This window comes from Coregonus lavaretus (genome assembly GCF_964263955.1).
Source record: "Coregonus lavaretus genome assembly, chromosome: 35".
Classification (NCBI taxonomy): domain Eukaryota; kingdom Metazoa; phylum Chordata; class Actinopteri; order Salmoniformes; family Salmonidae; genus Coregonus; species Coregonus lavaretus.
In genome coordinates this window covers 8,352,630-8,360,779 of record NC_140022.1, presented here as the reverse complement: position 1 = coordinate 8,360,779, position 8,150 = coordinate 8,352,630, and positions in this window count along the sequence as shown.

Here is an 8,150-nt window from a genome sequence, read left to right as displayed (position 1 = left end):
TTAGATGAAGACAAATGACGTTTTACACATCGTCATCCCCTGACTATTCTATGCTTTGTACTCATCTTCACCCCCTCCTTCACAAAGGAGAGAGAGAGAGAGATCAGGAAGAGTATCTCGGCTTACTGTAAGAAGCTGCAGTGACAATCGTCAGTTGCTCTTTCAACTCTGTGTGCAGCACCTGCAGACGCTTAAAACTCTCATTTCATTAAGTGGAAATGTGTCTAGAGAAAGCAGTGAGCTCACAGTGAGCCGTCTATAATCCTCTCCTCAACATCTTAAAACTAACTGATGGTTGTCAAACCAGGTTACTTGCCAACATGGAGGGAGGGAGAGCGAGAGTGAAAGAGAGAGAGACAGAGAGAGAGAGAAAGAAAGACGAAGCGAGAGAGAGAGAGAGAGAGAGAGAGAGAGAGAGAGAGAGAGAGAGAGAGAGAGAGAGAGAGAGAGAGAGAGAGAGAGAGAGAGAGAAAAAATATATATATATATATATACAGTGGGGAGAACAAGTATTTGATACACTGCCGATTTTGCAGGTTTTCCTACTTACAAAGCATTCAGAGGTCTGTAATTTTTATCATAGGTACACTTCAACTGTGAGAGACGGAATGTAAAACAAAAATCCAGAAAATCACATTGTATGATTTTTAAGTAATTAATTTGCATTTTATTGCATGTTATAAGTATTTGATACATCAGAAAAGCAGAACTTAATATTTGGTACAGAAACCTTTGTTTGCAATTACAGAGATCATACGTTTCCTGTAGGTGTTGACCAGGTTTGCACACACTGCAGCAGGGATTTTGGCCCACTCCACCATACAGACCTTCTCCAGATCCTTCAGGTTTCGGGGGCTGTCGCTGGGCAATATGGACTTTCAGCTCCCTCCAAAGATTTTCTATTGGGTTCAGGTCTGGAGACTGGATAGGCCACTCCAGGACCTTGAGATGCTTCTTACGGAGCCACTCCTTAGTTGCCCTGGCTGTGTGTTTCGGGTCGTTGTCATGCTGGAAGACCCAGCCACGACCCATCTTCAATGCTCTTACTGAGGGAAGGAGGTTGTTGGCCAAGATCTCGCGATACATGGCCCCATCCATCCTCCCCTCAATACGGTGCAGTCGTCCTGTCCCCTTTGCAGAAAAGCATCCCCAAAGAATGATGTTTCCACCTCCATGCTTCACGTTTGGGATGGTGTTCTTGGGGTTGTACTCATCCTTCTTCTTCCTCCAAACACGGCGAGTGGAGTTTAGACCAAAAAGCTCTATTTTTGTCTCATCAGACCACATGACCTTCTCCCATTCCTCCCCTTGATCATCCAGATGGTCATTGGCCAACTTCAGACGGGCCTGGACATGCGCTGGCTTGAGCAGGGGGACCTTGCGTGCGCTGCAGGATTTTAATCCATGATGGCGTAGTGTGTTACTAATGGTTTTCTTTGAGACTGTGGTCCCAGCTCTCTTCAGGTCATTGACCAGGTCCTGCCATGTAGTTCTGGGCTGATCCCTCACCTTCCTCATGATCATTGATGCCCCACGAGGTGAGATCTTGCATGGAGCCCCAGACCGAGGGTGATTGACCGTCATCTTGAACTTCTTCCATTTTCTAATAATTGCGCCAACAGTTGTTGCCTTCTCACCAAGCTGCTTGCCTATTGTCCTTTAGCCCATCCCAGCCTTGTGCAGGTCTACAATTGTATCCCTGATGTCCTTACACAGCTCTCTGGTCTTGGCCATTGTGGAGAGGTTGGAGTCTGTTTGATTGAGTGTGTAGACAGGTGTCTTTTATACAGGTAACGAGTTCAAACAGGTGCAGTTAATACAGGTAATGAGTGGAGAACAGGAGGGCTTCTTAAAGAAAAACTAACAGGTCTGTGAGAGCCGGAATTCTTTTGTCATGCAATAAAATGCAAATTAATTACTTAAAAATCATACAATGTGATTTTCTGGATTTTTGTTTTACATTCCGTCTCTCACAGTTGAAGTGTACCTATGATAAAAATTACAGACCTCTACATGCTTTGTAAGTAGGAAAACCTGCAAAATCGGCAGTGTATCAAATACTTGTTCTCCCCACTGTATATAATTACTTGACACATTGGAAAGAATGAACTGACCCAAAATTAAGGAAAGCTTTGACTATGAACAGACTCAGTGAGCATAGCCTTGCTATTGAAAAAGGCAGCCGTAGGCAGACCTGGCTCTCAAGAGAAGACAGGCATGTGCACACTGTCCACAAAATGAGGTGGAAACTGAGCTGCACTTCCTAACCTCCTGCCAAATGTATGACCATATTAGAGACACATATTTCCCTCAGATTACACAGACCCACAAAGAATTTGAAAACAAATCCAAATTTGATAAACTACCATATCTATTGGGTGAAATACCACAGTGTGCCATCACAGCAGCACAATTTGTGACCTGTTGCCACAAGAAAAGGGCAACCAGTGAAGAACAAACACCATTGTAAATGTATGTTTATTTATTTTTACTTTTTTACTTTAACTATTTGCACATCGTTACAACACTGTATATAGACACAATATTACATTTGAAATGTCTTTATTCTTTTGGAACCTGTGTGAGTGTAATATTTACTGTTCACTTTTTATTGTTTATTTCACTTTTGTTTATCCATTTCACTTGCTTTGGGATTTGTTTCCCATGCCAATAAAGCCCTTAAATTGAATTGATTGAGAGAGAGAGAGAGAGAGAGAGAGAGAGAGAGAGAGAGAGAGAGAGAGAGAGAGAGAGAGAGAGAGAGAGAGAGAGAAGAGAGAGAGAGAGAGAGAGAGAGAGAGAGAGAGAAGAGAGACAGAGACAGAGACAGAGACAGAGACAGAGAGACAAAGTGAGAGACAGAGAGAGAAAGACAAAGTGAGAGACAGAGAGAGAGAGAGAGAGAGAGAGAAAGATGAGAGAGGAGAAAGAAGGAGAAGCAGAGAGAGAAAGACAAAGTGAGAGACAGAGAGAGAGAGAGAGAGAGAGAGAGAGAGAGAGAGAGAGAGAGAGAGAGAGAGAGAGAGAGAGAGAGAGAGAGAGAGAGAGAGAAAGATGGAGAGAGAGAAAGATGGAGAAAGACAGAGAGAGAAAGACAGAGCGAGAGAGAGATTGTTATACATAATATGACATTTGAAATGTCTTTATTCTTAGAGAACTTCTGAGTGTAATGTTTACTGTTAATATTTATTGTTTATTTCACTCACTTTTGTTTACTATCTACTTCACTTGCTTTGGCAATGTTAACATACGTTTCCCATGCCAATAAAGCCCTTAAATTAAATTAAATAAATTGAATTGAATTGAATTGAATTGAGAGAGAGAGAGAGAGAGAGAGAGAGAGAGAGAGAGAGAGAGAAATAGAGCGAGAGAGAGAGAAAAATAGAGCGAGAGAGAGATTGTTTTTCTCTGAGACAAAAAGCTCTATATTTCCCAGGCCATAACTCTCCTCTGTGTGGCCAGTGAACAGTGAGAGGACGGACTCAGGTTTCTCTCTCAGGCCTGAGTATCACTTACACTACATCCTGTTATGAGTTATGGTGCAAAGGGATGCAGGAGGAGACTTAGAATATAATACAGACTAATGAGCCTATTGAACACAGAGGTGTGGTAATGGAAAGCTACTGCATCATCCCTAATGTCCATCAATGGGTAAGTAAAGTCCTTCAGGATTGTCGACAGGACAATACACATTTATCAACATGCCATCCTACTGTACCCAAGCAGGTGCTAGCACGCATTCACACATTCACACATTCACACACACACACTTACACGTGAAATCTGTCCAATGTCCTCCAAATTCCATACGGCTGCGTTTTCTGTTCCATTTGGGGCCCTGCGTTTTATAAGCCATCGTCACTTTTCCTCCTTACACCTGATAAACACAGCTCATGTCAGCTCCTTGTTGAGGAGCCATATGGGAGTATATGGAACTGCCAAAAACCTGAGGCATGTACACAGCAGGTATGTTTCAGAGCTACAGTACTATCGATGCATAGAGCAGATACTGAAAATAGATTACAACATAATATGGCTCCACTGCAAACACGTGCCCACTTCAGAGAGTTATTTTGCCAATTTAACTATTCTTATGTTTTCAATAAATGTCACATTATTGAGCTGCATTTCACACACTCAGTACAAAACATTCATTAATCCTATTGAGAGGTTGACAATGGAACAATAAGGCACAGTATTGCCTGAATGGCAGGTTCTGGACCCATTATGCAAAGCCAAAGTGGTTCTTTAAAGCCTTTTGATCTCTGCAGCAAAGTGTCATACTGTACAGACAGAGGGTTACTGAGATGTCAAGAATACAACGTTAATAACATTATAACCAACAATCTTTATAAGCTCTGTACCGTCACATGCCAGATGCCTATAAGTACTAATGAATGGGTATTTTTCAACTTATCTTTATGTGGGGGGATTTCGTTTTATCTCTCCACTTTTCAAGCTATAGAGACCACATTCTTCTGTTCTTATTCCAGACAACAGTCGTTGGATTGTTAACAAAGACGTGAAGCTTGTGAGAAGAAGAAAAATGCAACATTTATTTTACTCTGTTTGTTTCTAGTACAAATAGCTATGCATCTTATATAACAAGATACCATGAGAATATTTGTATAATCATCATCAGTTGATATATGTTTGAAATTGGTCAAGATGACCCCAACAAACCGGTATCACATGCAGGCTACAGTAGTTACAATCTGCTAGTTCATACTAGCTAGTAAAAGCAGTCGTTTTGTCTGCAGAACAATATTGATTTGAGAGACTACATCAACACACCCAGCCCTCCCTCCAAACTAGATTCAAAACAGGAAGTCCAAACAGATAGCCAGCAGAGCACATCCTGTCCATCATCAGGACCAGTCGGCATGCCCTATTTACTGTTGGGAACGCCGTGAGGCCATGGCTGTGATTCAATTTAGCAGATAATTACACTATCTGGTAAAGCAATTATCCTGTTTACAACATAATGCCATTTGCTAGCTAATGGTGCTCCCACAACCTCCACAGTACAGGAGACAATGCATTTCTAAGAGGGGAAACAGGAACACTGTGTTGTAGCTATTGTTGAAGCATCTGTGGGCTAATTAGGTCAAAGCCTATGACAACAACAGCCTAAAAGATCAACAAAACATGACTCAGCCTGGTACACCACTGTACCCAGGCATGAATTTACATGTTATTTTAAACTTTCAAATGAGGTGACACTGCCATACCCAGAGAGCAGTATGCCGATGTTTTAAAGAGGAGAGAGATAAGGGAGCTCTTTAAGACCGAGCTTAGTCTGGGTAGATGAAATCCATGTGGCCTTGCTGGCTGATTTGAATCCCCTGCTTCTTTCTCTCCCTCCCTGCCTCCCTCTGAGCAGACTCACCAGAGCCATGGTCTGCAAGGAGGAAGAAAGCTTCTCAGGATCACTGGCTGTATGCATGCCAACTGTCTTGAATATCTCTGACCTGACTGCGCTTGATTAGAAAACAGCAATATGGTGTAAACTTATCCAGGGTTGTAATTCATTAGACGTCGGGAAGGAAATGAGAGGAAGATAGATAAAGTCCCTTTCTGAATAGGAAAGAGTGGTGCTTACCTTGACCCGGGAGAGGGAGGGATGGAGAGATGAGGAGAGTCAAAGGGATGGAGAGTAGAGGGTCCAGGCAGGGAAGGGGTCTGGGTAGGTCCCAATGGGGTAGTCCAGGAGAGGGAACGAGGGAGGAGAAGAGAGGAGTGGAATGACAGGGAACAGGGAGACAGGGAGGTGAAACGTAAATGCTACTCTCTCCCTTTCTCTCTCTCTTTCACATACACTCCCAAACACACACTCACACAGCCTACAGGCAGGAACTAACACAAGCAGTTACTCCCAGGATGGGAGAGAGAGTGTGTTATCCATTCACAGACACTTAAACACAGAGAGCAAAAGTAAGACCCGGCCCACTCTCTCCTACTGGCCCAATAAGAGGCAGCTGTAAAACTGTACGACCAATGAGAGACATTGAAGGCAGGGCCAATAAGTGCAATGACTCATCCTACCAATCAAAGTAATTGCCTTTGGACTCTTAGAACCTCCCTCTCTCTTAAGGACAGATTTAGGAAGGTGCACTTAGCCTGTATGAGTGATTTAAGACCCTGACCTGGGACACATTAGAGTGATTAGATTCTGATGCACCTAAACCAGTGTGATACCACAATAGGTTGTATGCTCCACTACAACACTAGCTGACATCCAGTCAGGTACTGTACTGCATGCTAAAGTCATTCTCATGTACGGCTACCGTCTTAAAGGAGGTTACTCATGACATGTTGCATTATTTCTGAAAACAGAACACGCGCAGTCGTGCACACACTGACACACACACAGGAATGCATGCATACACACGTACAGAGTTGATCATTAAAGAGGGAGGAGAGGTGAAACCTCTGATTCAGCAGTATTTCAGCCCTCTCATAAAACACCGCTGACAGGATGTGCTGTAGAGGATGAACCTCCTCTATACTGGGCAGGAGCTGGCTACACTGTTGACAGGCTGTACTGCAGAGGAAGTACCTCTATACTGGGCAGGAGATGGCTATAAAAGATTCATAGAAAATGGGAGGGGAAAGATGGGCACAGAAGGGAAATATAGGCACGGTTTACCAGCTGAGATGAAATGAGTGTGGGTCGATGTGAATAATATACAGGATATTGCCACAATCAAACCAAGGTAACAGGAAAATATTGTGGATATTATATCCTAAGACTTATTTCCCTATCCGTCCGATTACTTATGACCATTGATCTGAAAGAGATGGATAGTTCATAGTTGAAAGTACAGAATACATTAATGGGTGAAAGTGATATAGCGGAATGGCCGGCACCGTATGCACACATGGTATCCTTTCACATTAGGGTCTGGGTCTCAAAGGAGGTGACACAGAAGGAAGTGTTTCATCTGGGAAACAGCACTAGACGCAGACAGGTCTTGGTTAGAAAAGGAAAGGTTGGATGTCCATGAAATCAAGGCACACTGTTAAGGAGAGAAACGTGAATACATGTGTTTTCGATTGTTGGACTGCCTTAGGATAACTGCATGACAACCAAATCCCCAGAGATATGTTATTGGGTTCTATTGAGGGCACAGAAGATATCTCATGACTGGCTAAATCACATTACATTGAAAGTGCTGTGACAATGGACTAATTCTCTCCATGTAGCCTGAGAGTGTTTTTTACTTAAAACCAACCACATGATAATCAAATTGTCATGCCATACTTGGAGACCTATTTATACGTGTAGTAAGCATGTTATAAATACCCTACCAAATCCCATAAAATAATCCAGTTTGAAAAGTAGGCCTATGCACGATAGGTTTATGTGACATGAGCACTGGAGAGCGTCAGTCACCACTCCATTGCTATGCCCTCATTTATAGCACCAAAGGTCAAACTCAGATTGCAAATGTTGCTAAAGTTTGTTTATGAGGCGTTTTCAAGCATATTCATACTTCTAGACAATATTCCACATGTGTATATAAAAGCTCACACGTGATGCGAAAAAAAAGTTTATAAACATTCTCATACGTTTTTCCCCTCATCCTATAATAACGTTAATTTATTCAGTTACGTTGTATCGCTGACCAATAGCTTACTCTCCACTGAGGGGGTTCATTTATCTGGCCCAAGTTACCCAGGTGGGAGGAGTTTGGTACGTGATCGCATTAATTTTGGAACAGGGCTGCCTGAGCCGGATCGAAACAAAATTGACGTAATTAAGCATGTAGAGTGATGAGTCGGATTCTGTGCAAAAGTGATTGCTTTTGATAATGAAAGCTAGTTTGAACATTCAAACATTTATTTTATGGAAAAGAGATGTTGTATGTTTCGGCACGATTGGCCTACACCTAGCTGCCTTGTTGACAATATGACCGTGGCGCAGATTGCTGTTTGATTTGAGAAGGGCGCTCCTCCCTCCCCGCTTTCCCCCGATGACATGATGGGCCATTGCCCGGTTCAACCCGGGCCAGGATAATAGAACTACCTCACTTTTACAGCGCGCGCGACGGGTCACGTCCAATAATTATCGATGGGGCAATGTTCAGTTGCTTGCTCATGTGATATGTGATATTATGTCCTAATATGTTGAGATATAGTATGTAGCC